The sequence below is a fragment of the Leucopleurus acutus genome, assembly GCF_964270905.1.
Source record: "Leucopleurus acutus genome assembly, chromosome: 7".
NCBI lineage: Eukaryota > Metazoa > Chordata > Mammalia > Artiodactyla > Delphinidae > Leucopleurus > Leucopleurus acutus.
The window spans coordinates 102,361,954-102,380,816 of NC_139150.1; the positions used below are offsets into that span (position 1 = coordinate 102,361,954).

An 18,863-nucleotide genomic window follows, 5' to 3' on the forward strand; every position below is an offset into this window, starting at 1 on the left:
CCACAGTAGCCTCATCAGTATGTTAAGGGTATTTTACCTGTGACTCGGGTAGGACCAATGAGGGCATATGTAAGGAAGCACAAAAGCTTATTTTAGTATTATCTATTCAACTGTTCATCAACTGCCCCCAACGTATGCAATTCCCCCTTAAATGTTATAACTAAACGTATAATGGCTCCAATAATCGTGTCAGTTAGTTCACTTTATACACATTGTCTTACACAGTCCTTACAACTAGTCTCTGAGGTTGACGTTATTTTCTTTTTACTCATGAGGATGCTAAGGCTCAGACACATCAAGGAATTTTCCTAAGCTAACATGGCAAGAAAGTGGTCAAACTAGATTTCATACACAGATCTAGCTGGATCCTAGAGTCTATACTCTTAAGTCTCATGCTTTGTTCAATAAAGTTGATTGCATCAGACACAGAAGAAACTTTAGTATTAATCCTGTCCACACTGAGGCCCAGAGAGATGGAGATATTTTCCAGTGACTCAAAGAAAGTCAAGGGCAGAGTTTGGAATAGAAGTCAGATGTACTCATCCTAGCCTGGAAATCTTTCTACTACAACATGTGAGGGTTATTCATTGCTATAATATAAAGCTCCAGGAGGAATAAACACCTGTCCCAGGACCTATTATTCCTTGGTGGGAATGACCATGACCTTCTGGTGAATGTTCCATTCTTTCTTTAAAATCTAATGAGATGTTATTTTCTTTGGAAAGCCATCCTTGATACTTCAGTATACTGTCACTCTCTTCTTCCTTTATATACTTATTCTTGTCTTATCATGTCATCTAAATCATATCATAACATATAAATCACACGCCTTTATCTCCTTTAAGATTGAGCTTCTTGAGAGCAATCACCACATCATTCATCTTGGTACCCTTCGTGTATAAAAACATGTATATAGCAAGCAATAAGTATTTCTGCAATTAATTTTTTTAAATTTCCATTTCCTCAAGAAAACCATGATTAATACAGTCTTCTAAGTTTCATCCAAATAGAACCAAAGAGAACTTTAAAGAAATCATCATGTCCATTGTCTTTTAGCCAAGTATTTATTGAATAGGTAACTTTCCATGTTTATTTGAGCCATAAAAACCTAAATACAGAATTACTCTCAATGAAATGCAATTTTTCCTTTTATTTTTATAGGAGCCACCAGTATTCCAAATTTCTTAGCAAGAGATACCTTTTTGCAGTCTTACTACTAGCCCTATTGGTGCATACACCATTGGGAATATGCTTCTAGACAAAAGATTCTCACCCAACTCCATGTACAGAGGTTCTCCTACATTATTGTCTGTTCACATAGGTTTCTATTCCCCTGATGCATTGTTAAAGATTGGAAAAAGAAAAAAATCTATAGTCAAAAACTTTGTTTCATGTTCCAAATCTTCCATTTACTTCCTGAGTGAATGTGTGTAAATCTCTCCAGCATTTTGAGCCCAGCAAAAGGGGATTAATAGTATGGGCAATAGTATACTGCTTGGCAAAGTAGTGCAAATCAACTGAGTAGTACTTGTAAAAGTGCTTAGTCCTATCTGTTAAGGGTAGTCCTAGTTGTTATTATATGTTCAGATTTTGCTCACACGCATGGCATCTACTATCCTAATATCTGTCGTTTTGCCACTCCAAAGGATAATAAAATATAAATATAAGTGAAATATCATTTTATCTCAAACTTCAGACAAAATTCCCGAATGATTTACCTTTTACAGAATTTTATCCAGATTAATGAGTAATTGTTCTTCATGGAAAGACACTGAATGAAAAAATAAGCTTTCTAATTGTTTAGTTATAATTAAAAATAAGTAGTTTGAGTTGGTAGGGTCCTTCTCCAGGGTCCTAGGACTGTGTCTATTTTATGTTATTTTGGTGAGTGCTATTGGAGTTTACTATTTTCTGACGAGGGTGTTGGGGTATTTCGTTTGGAGAAAGTTAACGAGCATATATGTGAAAGTGTTCCTTGACGCTTGCACAAGAAAACTGTGGGGACCAGAAACACTACTGGTGTTCCCCTGCTCATCCCTTTCCTACTTATAACACCATCAACATAAAGGTCCTTCGACAGTCACCTGACAAAAACTAGTAAGGACAGAACGAGCAACTCTACACCATTGTTCCTTGAAGAAAGGTAGTCTCCAGATCAATGAATCACTGTTTCTATAAGCAATCACAAGCACAGAAAATGTTATCTTGTAGTATCAAAGACATCCTTAAAATTATATTAAACGAGATGCAATCTCTGCACATTTAGCTACAATACTAATATTGAAATAGAGATGATTTGGATGTTTACTGTAGATTTTTGCTATGACATTTTAAGCACAGAGACTTTTTAAAAATATTTAATATTCCAAATTGCACCCTGCATTTATGAAATCCCTCCAGGTTGTGAAGACTGAATTTTAGACCTCCCATTAGAATACAGGGTACCCAAAACAAAAAAAATCAAGACAGCACATAAGAGTTTCATATATTTTTTCCTGAATATCAACAGAATGGGAACTGCATAGAAAATTCTCCACCTACAATTCGTCAGTCATGGACTTGAAAATATACTGACAAAGTTCATCTTTACTGTGACATCTTAATGTACCTTACCCATACTCAGATAGCCGGAGCAACCAGAAAATTAACGCTGTATTTCCATATCACACTCACCCTCACTTTCTCTTCTCACCTCCTGCTTGAGAACTGTCTCTTTCCCCAAGTATCTTAAACAAGCCTTTGATTTTGTTTTTATAAAGAAAAAGTTATTGAGAATAGGATTCATCTTACATAAGGAGTTAACATAAGATTCAGGATTTCTTCAACCATTGATTAGTAATGGGATCTTATAAAATGTCAAAGGGCATTTATTCTATGAAAATAGTAAGAAACAGTACAATTAGAAAATAGTAAGAAACAGTACAATTTGGTAAAAGCGTGTACACTCATTATAATTAAAATTTTTCATTTGATAAAAGGCCTTGATAGAGGTGACAATATTCTCATGAACACCAATGTCTAGAAGCATTTGACATGCAATAATGAATCACTGTGGTCAGCGAGACAAAGAGATACTTACCCCGAAAAACAAGATTAGAGGAAAGGGAATCAAATTTTACTTGCACATTTGAGGCTAATTGAGGGATATCAACAAGAACAGAGTTGGAGCTCAGAAGAGAAGGTCGATGTCTTGATAAAGATTGAACTATCCAAATGTCACTTCTAGAAACCCAGTGACAGAGTTACCTGGTCAATTTAGTGCTATTATACTTAAACCCATAGATAGATAAACAATAGATAGATAGATAGATGATAGGTAGATAGATAGGTAGTTAGAGATATTGATATATAAATGAAGTAAAAACAGCACTCAACTATAAAGCATCATATAGTTTGGTAGTTCCATTTTAGGTCAATGACTATGAATGACTGCACAGTGGATAATAAAATTTATTTCCTGGTGGGGTGAATTTTGTGAAATTGTTATGGTTACTGATGCTTGCATGCCTCTCCTTTCATCTTGCTACCTTCAAGGACAGCCAACCTTATCAAGGAGGATTAGTAAAAATGGAAATTTACTTTTATTACTATCAACTAATATTTACTGAGAGCCTACTAGTACATGCTATCTTGTGCACTGTTTCATTCATCTTCACAATGCCCTTGTGAGGCAGGGACTATTGTCTATTTCCTCTGCCTTATGAATGAGTAAACAGCTCGGACATGGTAAATAATTCACTCCAAAGAAAGCATTAGAACTTCAATATGAACTAAAACCTAACTACTAAACCTTATGTGTCTTTTCAGCAGCCCTTACTGACCATTTTTTATTCACTTAACTGGCATTTATTAAATTAGGTATTGTAGAGAAAGTGACATAGTCCTAGTTAATTACAGGGACTTTAGAGTCAGAAGAGGCTAAAATTCCAGCTTTGTCATTTACAAGCTGTTTAGCCTTGAGGAAGTTACTTATCGTCTCTAAGCATTAACTACCTCATCTATAAAATGAGGATTAAAAAGATGCATAATTCAGAGGACTGTTTTGATAATTAAAGAAAATACTGCAGACAAAATACTTAGTTCAGTGCCCAGGTCATAGGAAATATTCAGGAAATGGCAACTTCTCTAATTGTCATAAATATGCCATGGCCTCTGCCCTCGAGGACCATAGATTTAAAGAGGGAAGGTTAGATGTATATCAAATGACTGTAATAAATAACTGAAAAAGGCATTGTGAGAGTTGAGAGTAAAGAGTCATAAATTCAGTCTAGTGAGATCATGGGTATCACTGCGAAGGAGGACACACTTTATTAGGGCCTTGAGGAATTGGCTTCTGTAGGTTCAGTGACAGGGCACCCCAAGGAGAGGCATGAGCAAAGCTGGAGGCAGGAAACTACTAAGCTTGGTGGATAAACAAAGCGAACTGAGATTGACTCAAACATAAGCTCTATGCAGGAATGCAGTGGAGACCAGACTATATGTTAGAGACTTGAATGTACACCTAAGGAATCGTTTCTTTACTTAGAGGATAATATAGAACCTTTGAAGATTTTTAAGAGAGGAGTCATAGGAATGAGACTGAACCATTAAGATGTAAATGTTAAGTGTTGGGAAAAAGGAAAAGAAAAAGTACAACAATTATGTGGGCCAATTAAAGAGAATGTATGGAAGTCAAACTGAGCAATAAGGGTGCTTGAGCAAAGCAGAGCAGTGGGAGGGAAACGCAGAGAAAGGGACTATCTCTGAGGGTGATAGACACATAAACTAGACAGGAGTTGGCAAATATTAGGCAAAAGAGACAAGGAAGAAGCAAGAATAAAAGATGACTGAAATTTCAAGTCTGAGTTGTGAGGACAGCAGAGGAATTTTCAAAAGACAGCCATCAGAAAAAAAGACCAGCTTTGCAGAGCACATGATGAGCTCTCTTGACATACTGCATTTGAAACCAGACGGCTATGTAGAGGTGCTAAAAGAACAATCAGAACCGTGTGACTGCAACTTAGGAAAGACTAAATCATGGGGTAACTGATCTGAATCATCACAAGGCAGAGAAGTGAAGTATCCTTTGCTGAATGAAAACGCTGAGGTAGAAAGAGAGAAGAACCAGGAACAAAACTGCTTGCAGGAAGGGGAAAAGAGTCACAGAAAAGACAGGGAAAGAAACCAGAATGTTAAAGCATCACAAACCCAAATAAGAAGTTACAAGGAAAATGGAAGGTCATCACAGCAAAATGGTACAGAGCAATCAATGATAAAAATTAGTAAGACCAATATTAACACCAAAAATAAGAATTCATTGGTGCATTCACTTTGCAAATACCTTCCCAGTTTCTCATGATATCAAACACAGAGATACTATATGAACCAGCAATTCTACCCCTAGGTATCTACCCAGAGAGAAATGAAGACATATGTCCACACAAAGACTTGTACACAAATGTTCATAGTAGCATTATTCATGATAGGCAAAAATGGAACAACCCAAATGTCCATCAACTTATTAATGGATAAACAAAATACCGTTTATCCATACAACGCAATATTATTTGGCAATAAAAAGGAATAAAACACAGGACTAGCTAAAATAAGGATGAACCTTGAAAACATTACGCTAAATGAAAGAAGTTAGTCATGAAAGACTACATACTGCATTATTCCATTTATATGAAATGTCCAGTATAGGCAAATCCACAGAAATAGAAAGTAGATTAATATTTGCCTAGGGATAGTGGAGACTGAACAGAATGGGGAGGGACTGCTAATGGGTATAAGGTTTTTTCCCAGGGTTATAAAAATATTCTAAGGTTATAACTTGATGACTGGACAACTATGTAGATATACTTAAACCACTGAATTGTACACTTACGTTGGCTGAATTTTATACTGTATAAATCAAATCCCAATAAGTCTGTTTTAAAAGGAAGAAGAATCCACTGGTTAAGTTTAAAAAAATCAATTTCTGCAAACTGATAGAATTCAAAGGCATAAAAGCTTCCGATATGAATCACATTTAAGAAGTTTATCAGTGAGGTATGACCATAAGGTAAATCAAATGGAATCTTAAATATGACTCTAAGATGATTCTGAGTGTCTCTGCAAATGAAATTCTGGCAATCCATTAATGTTCTCCCTGGAGGAGAGTAAAAAAGAAAGGTGCGGGTGTGACTGCAATTGCTGAGACCTGATTTCAACTTATTTACACGACTTCAAGATAATAACCCCTAGATTTTTGGGAAAAGGCTAAGACTTAGTTATGACAGCTCAAGTCACTGAGAACATCTTTCATCCCCAACAGACCCTTCATCAGACATCAACGGGTCCATAGTAAAGCCACTGAGAGGACACCTGGCACAGTCTTACTGTGGTGGTAACATCAAGGGCATCAACCAAAGGTTATATGTGTGGGATGCTGGAATATTATCGGATGTTATACAACTGATCAGCACCCTGGGGCATTTGGTTGGGTCTCGCGGTCTCAGCACTAAAAGTATTCCGTTATCACAAGACAGAAATGAATATGCCTGAGTACAAAAGGAATATTAATACTAATTGAATAACCTATGTATTATATTAATGACTCAAAATTTTCAGGAAAAGAATATTAAGATTAAACAAAATGTGACATTGTAATAAATGTATATACTCGAAGCAATAAAAATCCTAAATATTAACAAAATACCTCAAAGAAATAGTATAGGCTCTATTAGAGAAATAATTTCTCTTTCAAATACCATGTTTTCAGTTCTTAAAATATGGATGAGTGAATAAAAGGAGTAAATGATAAGTGTATTCTTATGTGTGAATAAATTAATAGATAACGCATTCTTATTAAATTCCCTGACTCCAAACCACCTGGACTTATTAAAGAAACAAGTGGTTTAGGCTATTGTTTGCTTCAACACTGAACAGTGACCCAACTGATTAATGCTTGTGGAAAACCTACCCTTAAGCAGCTTTTATAAAATGAATTAGTGCTTCTGAAATTATAGAACATATACTTCAGCACCTCAGAAAACTTCTGATGGCTAATCAATGGTTAAATACCATTCTATTTCCAATCTTCTGAGCTATCTCATTAATATAATGAAACTGAGACACCACAGCTTCAGGGCCTACATCCCCTGTGATTCTAAGATTAATGTGTAGAGCACAGCCCTTCAGAACAAGGAGCGTAGAGCAGGAACGTACTGCAATTTATCAGCTCAATGGATTGATAATGAATTCAATTCAACACTTTTTTGAATGCCTACTATGTGCCAGACACAGGATTGTTCTAAAGGATACAGAGAAATGTAAATCATAAATGCTCTATTCAATATAGTGAGTGGGTTAGATTTAAAAGATAAATTTAACTTTGAGTAATATAAATTCTAAAAGAGGACTAAAATAAAATGTATTTTCAAATTTTAAAGTAAGAAACATGTTTGAAAAATCAGGAAAGCTTTCAATCAGAAAATTATCTTTGACAGAAGATTAGAATAATACCATCTTTTAAGAATTTGTGTGACAAGGATATCACATCTATTTTCTCATTTAATCCTAGAAATAACACTCTGAGGTAGGTATGAAAATCTCCATTTTACAAATGAGAAAACCAAAGTTCCAAGACATTACTGAATTTCTCAAGTTCACGTGTGGTCAATAAATAGAATCTGAGTTCAAACCCAAATCTATCTAGTTCCCAAGGTTTAACCAGGTCGGTATAATGGCTTTAAAAACACAGAAAGTTGAAACAAACAGAACTGGTGTCAAACTACCTCAGATGTGGAGGATTAAAGTGCAAAGGTATATGAACCAAAGACCATGTCAGTAATCCACACAAGCACAGTAGGAGAGAATATTTGAGTGCTCAAGGACGAAAGAGAGCTTTGAATGCCACTTTGGACCTTTTTGGTGAAAAATGCAAAACCACTGAAGACTTTTAAAAAGGGAGTAAAATCACCAGAACTCTTATTCTAAAAGACTGTCCAGATAACAGTCTATAGAAAAGATTATACGTTGAACAATAATATCCATAAAGAACACCCACTCCCCAATTAAAATTATTAGTGGTAATTAGAAGCAGATTGTTTATTGAAAATGTTGACTATGGGTAAAAAGAGGAAGTTTGGAAAGCGTTTGACGTGAATGAGCATTTTATCGAGTGAAACTCTGAGAGATAAGAAGGTGTTGAGAAATATTTATAAAATTCTGCCAGACTCACTGTTTTGTGGTGATTATCCATCCTGGACTCTGAAGAGCCAATAATTTCTCTGTCCACATCAAGATATTTCTCTCTCCAAGTGATGCTGTTTTGTTGAAGGACACATTTTCTTTGAATAGTTTCAATGGACACTTTAATATATTCATTGCAGATTTTAGATCTATTAAGCATATTTTTCTCATTTCATCTTCAGATCATTGTTCATAATCCATTATTTGTTGAAAACTTTCCGAACTAGGGATTGTGTTGAGTCCTGGGGACAGGAAGAAAAATAACAAAGGTTATACGGCATACCAAGGGACATAGACATGTAAACAAAGCATGACAATATGTTGTATTATGAGTGTATAATAGACACATAGAAAAATCTCTATATATATCCATCAGGATCTCACTATAACCATTTCAAATATTTATAACAGAGAAAATGTAAGTAGCTGGCTACTCAGAAGAGGCAGGATCTGAGCAGCTAAAGAGTGAACAATAAGATAACCTAGAGATTTTCTAAAGCAGACGGCCTCTACCAATCATAGATGGGAGAAACAAGGAGAGAAAGTGATTGTAGTGGGTTGAATGGTAGACCTCCCCCAAAATATGTCCACATCCTAATACCTGGAGCCAGTGAATATTATCTTATTTGGAAAAAAAGGTCTTTGCAGATGTAATTAAAGATCCTGAGATGAGAGTATCTTGAACTAATCAGGTGGACCCTAAATCCAAAAAAATTTTCTTCCAAGAGACAAGAGTAGAAGATGCAGAAAGAGAAGAGAAGAAGACCATGTAAAGACAGAGGCATAGATTGGAGTAATGCTGCCATAAGCCAAGGAGCACCTGGAACCACCAGAAGCTGGAAGAGACAAGGAAGAATTCTCTTCAAGAACTGTTGGAAGGAGCTTATCCCTACTGAAACCTTAATTTCAGACTTTTGGCCACCAGAACTGGGAGAGAATACATTTCTATTGTTGGGAATCACCAAATTTGTAGTAATTTGTTACAGCAGCCCCAGGAAACTCATACCATGTTGTTACCAAAGCTAGGGTTCCCCACTTGGAACTGGAGTAGAAGCAGGCATGTCCAGAGGGAGGAATCTCTGAAGGAACATACTCACTACTAGAAAAGTCACTCAATGAAGGGAGGGAAGGGAAGAGCCCATCCCCCATCTCCTGCCAGTGATGCCAGCCACAAGCTTCAGCTGCTATATAGGAGCTTGGAGAATGCAGCCTGGAAAAGCCAGTCCCCCACCACGCAGAGAAGAACCAGCAAGGACAAAGAATATTTCTAAGAGCCACAGTGTCAGCACCAGTATGCTATGGGAGCACAATGAATAAGTAAAGCTTGCCATATCAAGGCATTTTCAGAGAAGGTGAAATTTAAGCTTAATCAAGATGAATGATTAGAAATTCATCAGGCAGTGGAGGAAAGGTATTGAATGGGAAGAAAAAACATGTGCAAAATGAAGTTCAGAACCCTATGCAGTCTTCCTGTCCTCCACTTTTGTCCTGGTCCTCCATGTGGAAAACAAATATGGACTGAGTCTAATTGTTAGGGGCAGGCCATGTAATTAGTCTGGGGTCTAATCTGAAGACTTAGCCATTTTAGTTTCAGGACAGAGAGAGAACAGGAAATCCCACTGGGGAATCCAAGCTCGAGTCATACACTCCAAATCAGTTTTAACAGAGAGGGCTGGGTTAAGTCCTGTGGCAAGGCTGTGTTAGGTAATAGCTGATCCACAGTAGAAGAGTATTTTGATTCCTATTTGCTTTTCCACCTTGTGTATATATCTTATACATTGTGTATAGGGAACCCCAGTGGAGATGAAGTGAGGAGTAAGATTTTCAATCCTCTGCCCTATTCCCCAAAAGAGAGGTTAGTTTTTAGTTCATTTGATCCATTCATATGTAAATGTTCATTACTCAGTTGACGTACGTTTCTAAAATTTAAAATAAGTATGGGCATGAGACAGAGGTTTGGAAATATTCAGATAGGAATTTAAAACAAGGCATTGGATGATACCATCTAGGTAGAAGGTAGATGAGGACTTAGGGCAGGGCTCTAGGGAACCTCCCAGTGAGACATATTGCTGTTGCTCTTGAGATATTCTACCACTATTCATTGGACACCTGCAACTATGTGGGCCCTCTCCCCTTACCTTAGGCCTGAGCCAAAGTTATTAATAGAAGCTTAACTTTAAACCATTAGATAACCCTTTACTGCAGTATCTATTCTACAGGGTACTGGAAGAGATTGGTCAGAAAATGACACTGCAAAGCCACTGCAGCTCGGTAACCTTTTTTTTAGTCACCAATTCTACCTGGATTTCAAGAGAGATGAAGAAAAAAGGTGCAATTATCTCCCTTGATTTACACTTCCTGAAAATATAACTCTGCACTCTTTTATTTCTTGCTTATTTGATCCTTTAAATCCTGTTCAAACGAAAATATAGTGATATTTTCTTATTTTAGCTCTCTTCTGAAGCGACCTTGAAAGGCTAAAGAAGATCTTACAGTACTTTCTTTTCTTGGGGTCTTGGTAAAAGAGGATGAAAATGCTGACTTGTCAGCTAAACAGCATCGGATGGTTACAAATGAATGCAGCCCTTCTCAGGGGACAAGACTGTATCCAGGCAGAGGCTGGCAGCCCTACAGCACTGCACATAAATGAGTGATGCACTGCAGATAAAATGGGAATCAACCTGTTTTCTGGGCAGCAAGCCCGTTCAAGGAAGAAATTGTGCTCTTTCCTGGAAGCGCGCCATCCTCCTTGTCTGCATTCCCCAAATGCCTTTCATTTCTTTAAGAAAATATCAAATAAAGGACTGGCCTCAACGAAGAAGCCACTGTCCTACAGCGGAGTACTTTGACCTCTCCAAGCAGTTATCAAACTGCATTTTCTGAAGACAGAATCAGCTCCAACGATTTAGACATATTGGGAATGTTTGTTTCTTTACTGATTCATTTCAAAAGATGTTTATAAAACATCCCAAGTAAATCTGACTGAGAACATTTATGTCTATTTTCTAGCATTTGGAATGTTGATGGTAGCTTTAAAATCTGTGATTCTGTAATAACGAAGATCTTAAAGACAAAACAGGTTTTAGAGCACTTTGAGTCTAGTGACGTAATCTATCCCTACCAGGAAATTTCCTTTACAGCATTCCAGGAGGTATTTTCCTTTGCAGTGTTCCTGGAAAATTCTGCTTTGTCCAGGGACAGGAAGCCTACCCACTATAAGACAGCTCATCTCTTTGATTCAAAGTTCTAACTAACAGAGTTCCTCCTGATAGGAAGCCAACATGTACATTACCTATCTTCCCCCATCCTGCCACTCTGTTGAATCCTACCTGCTCTTCTACAGGAGCGTGTTCACATATTCCAAGGCTGCTTCTGATTGGCTGCCACCAAAATGGTGGCACCCACGTTGCGGTCCTTTTCCTCAGGAAGGTGGTCTGGAGCCCCAGGCCCTTCAGGAGTCTTGCGCCTGGGGCTGCGTGAGGCTCACTCCGGCGCTCAGGCGTGGCCGGCGGTGCAGGAGGCCGGGGGTCTGTTCAAGAAGTTCTCCCCCGGGCTTCCCTGGTGGCGCAGTGGTTGAGAGTCCGCCTGCCGATGCAGGGGACACGGGTTCGTGCCCCGGTCCGGGAAGATCCCACATGCCGCGGAGCGGCTGGGCCCGCGAGCCATGGCCGCCGAGCCTGCGCGTCCGGAGCCTGTGCTCCGCAACGGGAGAGGCCGCAACAGTGAGAGGCGCGCGTACCACAAAAAAAAAAAAAGTTCTCCCCCAAAAGGGGTATGAAGATAGAATTGCCAGAGCTCTTCCACTGTGGCAAGGCGGGAAGCTTTCTCCAGACCATCTACTGTTGCCTTCATCCCACGGCCGACTTGTTGCCTCTTGTGGGCCATCCGCTGGCGCAGCTGCGCCCCTTTACCTACAAAGCGATTGCGCAGGCGGGAGGGGCCCTTGCGCCTGCGCAGAGGGCTCCAGCAGCTGCTCAGCATTTCTTTGCTGATGAGCCGACCTGCAGCTTCACAGCGCAGTACTCTATGCCCTTCCGAGCAGCTGTGGGCGGACGCTTGCGCATGAGCATCCAGACTCGTCGGCACTAGAGCCCTGAGCTCATGAGGTCGAAAGAGTTCTTCTTATACTGAATGCTCCAGGCCTATGAACGAGTTCTTCTTATACTGAATGCTCCAGGCCTATAACTTCTACTACCTGTTCCAGCGTTATGGCTGTTGATCCGGCTGGGTGGATCTGATGAGCTAAGCAATCTCATGTCCGGGTATGATTTCATCCGCAAGATGACTGGAGAAGACGTAGTTGGAATCACTGTTCCCCTAATTACAAGTGGATCAAAACCATGAAAGTCATCTGACAGTGCTGTTTGGCTACACAGAGTTAAGATACCTCCCTTTGAATTGTATCAGTTGTCAGGCAGCAAGATGATTCAATAGAAAGGTACCAAAAGCTCTTCACTTTTCCACCCCTTCCAGAGATTAATGACATAATGCAGCAGCATGTCACAGAGCCAGAAAATCGGCGTCCTCAGAAACGACTTGCTGCAGAAGTAACAAAGTTTGTTCGTGGACCAGAAGGGCTGGATTCTGTGAAAAAGCATACACAAGCCCTTTGCCATAGTAGGATAAATGCACTGGAGGTTACGTCTGATCAAGAGTTAAAAGAGTTGTTTAAAGAAGCTTCATTTTCTGAAGTAGTTCTTAACCTTGCAACAAGTGCCCTAAATATAAGCTGCAGAACAAATACCATTCCGCATGGTCCACGAGGGTACTGGCTAACAGAAGGTGGAGTTGGTATTAATCAGAGACAAGCAACAAATCCTGAGAGTGCTAGTTGTTGGACCACATATACTTGAGAATGGACTTTCATTCTTAACAATGGAAAAGGAATTTCTACACTATAAAACGGCTTCAGCTATGAGGAGAAACCCTGGTGGTTCAAACATCCATCATTCATTCTCAAGATATAAGAAGGAACTTATACGTTTGCTTATGCTAATCAGAACAACAAAGAATGGAGTATACTCTAGGCTTCACACTGTAAGTAATTTCATTTTTTTATAAGGGCATTTTTTTAAATTTATTTATTTATTTTTGGCTGTGTTGGGTCTTCATTTCTGTGCGAGGGCTTTCTCTAGCTGCGGCAAGCGGGTGCCACTCTTCATCACGGCGCGCGGGCCTCTCACTATCGCGGCCTCTCTTGTTGCGGAGCACAAGCTCCAGACGCGCAGGCTCAGTAGTTGTGGCTCACAGGCCCAGTTGCTCCGCGGCATGTGGGATCCTCCCAGACCAGGGCTCGAACCCGTGTCCCCTGCATTGGCAGGCAGACTCTCAACCACTGCTCCACCAGGGAAGCCCAGTAATTTCATTTTTTATGTAAGCTGGTTTATACATAAGGTGTTTGTGTGATGATGAAATATTTTATTTCCTGATCTGCAAACACCAACGACCATGATTTCCTGGGTTAATCTTTTTTTAAAATTATACTTTATGAAAAAATTAAATTATGTCTTTTTTATCCTAAAAAAAAACCCAATGCTTCTCATTTTACAGAAGCACAGCATTCATACTTACACATGTATTATGAAGGATATGCCTGCAGTGAAACTGACCAGTACAGCACCCTCCCTACAGTACTGCACTTGTGCGATAAATGTTAGCGTCTCTTTGATAATAACCTCTGAAATTTGAGTAGCACTTGATAATTTCAAGGGACTTTTTGACATACTCTCTTAATTAAATAACTCCACAAAGTGAGGAGGAGGGTGTTATGATCTTCATTTCTCAGTTGAGGATATCTGTTCATTCCACAAATATGTATGACATGTGCCATACATTGTTCTAAGCATTCAGATTGACACTGAGAAAGCAAGACATCTGTTCAAGCTCATGCATATTCTAAGGGGGAGATTCAGGACCCTACATGCAGATCTTCATATCAAATCTCATTGTCTTTCTATCACATAAGTTATCATGTTTCTCCAGAGGTGGAAGAAGACAGGGCTCCATGGTCCTGGGCAGTGAGGGTTTAGTGAGAGACAAACAACTCTATTTATTGGTACAAAAGCATCCAGTCGGCTTTTTAGTAGCCCACTCTTAAATAAGAATTTACAGTCAACAATTATCACATATTTGAGGAAAATTGTATTATAAAAGACAGAAATCACATAAAGTAACAGGAAGGACACAGAGATAGTGCAGGGGAAAAAAAGTTTTTAAACCTATATTAATACCTTCCAAGAGATAAAAGATATTACATCCATGAAGCAAAACCAGGATGCTTCAAAAAAAATATTAAGAGAAGAGCCAGAAAGAGATGTTAAGAATTAAAAATGAGGAAAAAAACCCCCGTAAATTTGAAGAAATCTCCCAGAATGTAGGACCAAAATATAAAGAGTTAGAAAATGGAGAGAAAAGATAAGAAAATTGGACTTTTCCAGAATGTCCATCATACACACAAAGGAGTCACAGAAAAAGTGGACAGAGAAAATAGAAGGTAAGAAATTATCCACGAGATAACTGGAGAAAGTTTCTCAGACTTGTAGGATGTGAGTTTCCAGATTGGAAGAGCCCATTTCGTGCTCAGCACAATAGATGAAAATAGACCTACACTAGAACCCCTGAAAAATGTCAAAAGACTGGATATTAAGAAAAGATTCTAAAACTTCCAGAAAGAAAACTGGTTTCTTGCAAAGGATCAAGAAATCAGATAATGTCAGATTACCCAGTAGCAACAATGGAAGTCAGAGGACCATGGAACAATGCTTTCAAAAAGAAATTACTTTCAACCTAGAACTGTAGTCAACCAACTTTCAATGGAATAAAAGGGGAGAAAAAAAGACATTCTCAGATACTTTTTTAAAAAGCTACAAAATCTGGAAAGTAGGGTGTTCAACACAGCAGCTGTGTGTGTCAGTCCACGTTGGAGCATGTCAAAAAAAAATCCTGGGATATTTATTTTTTAAAAAGATATTTAAAAATACCTAATGAATCTGAACATATTGGGAGATTTACATCACTGAGAGAGAATTTGGGTATAACTTAATGATAGGTGCATACAAACTAAATCAAATGGTGAAAAGACAATTATTAACTCTAGGGAGAACAAAAATATATCGATGAGAAACAGAAAGCAACTATGGTATATATACAGGGCTCAGCTATAACGTATGTTTTACAATGTGAAGATAAAATGTTTATGTCACCCAGTGGTTCCCAGAGTGTGGTCCCTCGGCCAGTCCAACAACATCATGACATCACCTAGAAATTTGTTTGGAATGCACATTCTCTGGATCCTCCCTTACTGAATCAGAGGGGAGTAGGACCCAGAAATCTGTATTTACACAAGCTATCAAAGTGATTCTAAGGCACTCTGAAGTTTGAGAATCATTGATCTGACCAAAGTTATAAAATCTAAACTAGAGAGAGTGACAGGCATTTGACATGTATGTGATGAGGATGGGCAGAGGAGAAATTCAGTAACTAATGCTTAAACCAAGCATTAAGAAAAACCAAGAAATGCAATCTAAGCATGGTATTTAGAAGTAGAAAGGGTAAGAGAGCACCCTTATTTCAGTCGATAAAATAAAAACAAAATTATATAAGAAGCACTGACCTGCTCAGTCCAACTGACCTGATGTTCTCGGGCCCACCAAAATTAAGGATGTTTTCTCTTTGTAAATTATAAAGAGTTCCTAATCCATGAAAGAGAACTTGCTTATAGGTAGTAAAGATGTATGTTATTTTTATACATCTTACTTTAAAAATCACTCAGACGTCATAAACCATGGATCTTATATTGCAAAATATTCAGTTACAAATTGGTATTACTTTGTTATCCTGTAGATGAGGTTTTTCATTGAACACCAACATATGGGGAAAAGCATGGCACCATGACTTTCGTTACTGAGCATGGTATGATGTGGCATGTTACATATGTGTGGGATTAAATGAAATTAAAGAGGTTATATATATATTTATAATATATGTGTGTTATATATACATATTTATTTATTTATTTAACCTTTATAACAATTTTAGGAAAAATGTGGTCATCTCTGATTTAGACATGAGGAAATCCCGGCATCAAGAATCATTGAAAATGTTTAGCATCACACAAGTGGTGGATGTGCCTTCCATGACCCCCTGTTAAACTAGATTTAGTTTGTAATTATTTGTACTGCAACTAGTCAGATGGGGCAGCATCTGCAGACGACTACAAGATGCAGAGGACCCCATCTTTCTCTTTTGATACAAGGAGCTCAATAAGTTAAAACGAGCAAGTGGCTCTGCAATTTTCTATGTAATCTTTAACAAACAAAGTAATTTATTAATCACCAAAATGTCACAGGCAGTTTACTAGCCAGTGAAGAGATCTTCTTTTTCTAAAAAATCAGACATAACTCTAGACATATGGAGTGAATGGGGGAAAATCTGATTCTTTAACCTTATTTGCCTTAGAATTCTCCTTCAGGTTCCTACTGGCTGTGTGAACACGGACCTCCCAGACTCTGTATTAAAGCCTTCCAGGGCCCACCTTATTTCCTGTCCTGTTTAGCATACAGTCTCGACTCTAAATCATGCACCACGGTCAGGAATCAGCCTTGGTTATAAGAATTGATTGACCAGGGAAGACGAGGAGATTGTGTAGACACTCAAGCTGACTGCTGTATTTTTCTTTTTTTTTCCGGCGGTACGCGGGCTCCTCACTGTTGTGGCCTCTCCTGTTGCGGAGCACAGGCTCCGGACGCGCAGGCTCAGCGGCCATGGCTCAAGGGCTCAGCCGCTCCGCGGCATGTGGGATCCTCCCGGACCGGGGCACGAACACGTGTCCCCTGCATCGGCAGGCGGACTCTCAACCACTGCGCCACCAGGGAAGCCCTGTATTTTTCTTTTTAAAATAAGTATCACTTGCATCCTTTACAGCCTCCTCACATTCAAGCCTCGTTCTGGATCTTACAAATGTCATGTCAAAGACGAGCAGCCCAGGCCCTGACTTTTGAGATAATCTTACATCCTTAGCGGATACAGGCTCCCAGCCTCTGCCCTGCAGCCCCTGTGACTGCTTCCACTCAAGCTGCTTCCGTCTGGATGCTGGGTTTCTTTTGTTCAGAACACTCCGCCCTCACGCTGACTTAGTTCAACTGCACGTCCACCCTGAAACCATTTCACTCAGGGAACCGGGGTGGGGGGCAGACACACCTAATTTCACAGATGAGCAGGCCCCTGAAAAAGGCTCAGCAACCATGCAAAATGATTACTAACGATGATGTAACAGATTTCGAAGTGAAACTGACTTGATGTTTGGGGGTCTGCTGAAAATAAGGATGTTTTCTCTTTAGGGTCTGAGTATAGTTTGGTTCTTTCTATTGAGGTGAGAAAGAAATTGCAGAATCCCCGAAGATAAACTCACTAAAACGATCCATAAAAGCAGTGTCCAAAACTATCCAAATCATTTCCAGCTTATCTCCCATCTTCTGCATGAAGGAAAGACCCAGGCATTTCCCCAGAGGCCCAGGCCCCATCACTGGCTCAGATGGCTAGTGACCAGGCAGACAGACAGCAGACCCTGCTGGCCTGACCTGGCATCCGTTCCAATAGGGGACAAGTCACACCATGAGAATGGGAATCAAGTGTTCTAACCCCTTCTATTACTTCTCTCATCAAAGAAATGTGTCTTCTCAATAAGACAAGTTTCTATTCTTTTTTGAAACCTTTCTTATTGTGAAATGTAAAAATGTAGCACACTTACAGAAAAATGCATAAAATATAAATGTGCAGTTTAATGAATTATTGTAAAGTAAACATCCCTAAAACCACTTCTGAGGACAAAAAAGGAATATCCTTGCATTCCAAAAGCACTCAACATATTGTTCCTAATTAAAACTCCCTCCTATATCCTGGAATAACCCTGACCTGACTTTTATGGTGATCATTTCCTTGCTTTTTATTATACTTTTAATACTTATGTATGAACTTCCAAATAATGTGGTTCAGTTTCGCTTATTTTTAGCTTTATATAAATGGAATTGTACAGTATGTATTTTTAGTTTGGCTTCTTTTACACATTATTATACATATTTTTTCATTATTATATTTTTGAGATCTCTTCACACGCTTGACTAATGAATGCATAGCAGACATTTATTCATTTTAATTGATGTAGAGTGCTTCTGTTGCTAAGCATGTGTTTTTTTCTCATTTGGGCCATTATGAATAACACTGTTGAGAATATTTTTATACATATCCCAGTTCACTCTGAAAGTCATTAATAGACATAAAAAATGAGCAAGTCCGAATTCAAAGCCAAAAGAGAATTTTAAAAGGGAATTTTCAGATCCTAATACATTTTTTCTCTTTTGTTGCAAATGTATGTTAATCCTGAAGAGGAATGCACAGACCCTATTACCTTACTATTCTGTTTGTCCCGCCTGCTTTCTGTGAGCTAGAAAAAATACTTTCATGACACTGTTAGGGGAATTGGGGGTCCTAAAAGCCTTTTTTCCAAGGGACTCTCATAACACCTGAGTTCTAGAACAGCTAGGCCACTATCTGCCAGTGATATAAGACCTAGGGAAAGTGACTTGACATCACTGAGTTTCGATTTTTCTTTTATGTCAAATTCAAAGGGGAATCAATTATTATTATGCATA

At 38.7% G+C, this 18,863-nt stretch overlaps 1 pseudogene across 1 annotated transcript; it reads left to right on the plus strand.

The window, feature by feature from the left end:
* The first annotated feature begins 12,358 nt into the window (after positions 1-12,358).
* On the plus strand, positions 12,359-13,132 carry LOC309964601 (tyrosine--tRNA ligase, mitochondrial-like; annotated as a pseudogene). The gene has a single exon. The product of its transcript is annotated as a tyrosine--tRNA ligase, mitochondrial-like (transcript).
* Positions 13,133-18,863: the final 5,731 nt, after the last annotated feature.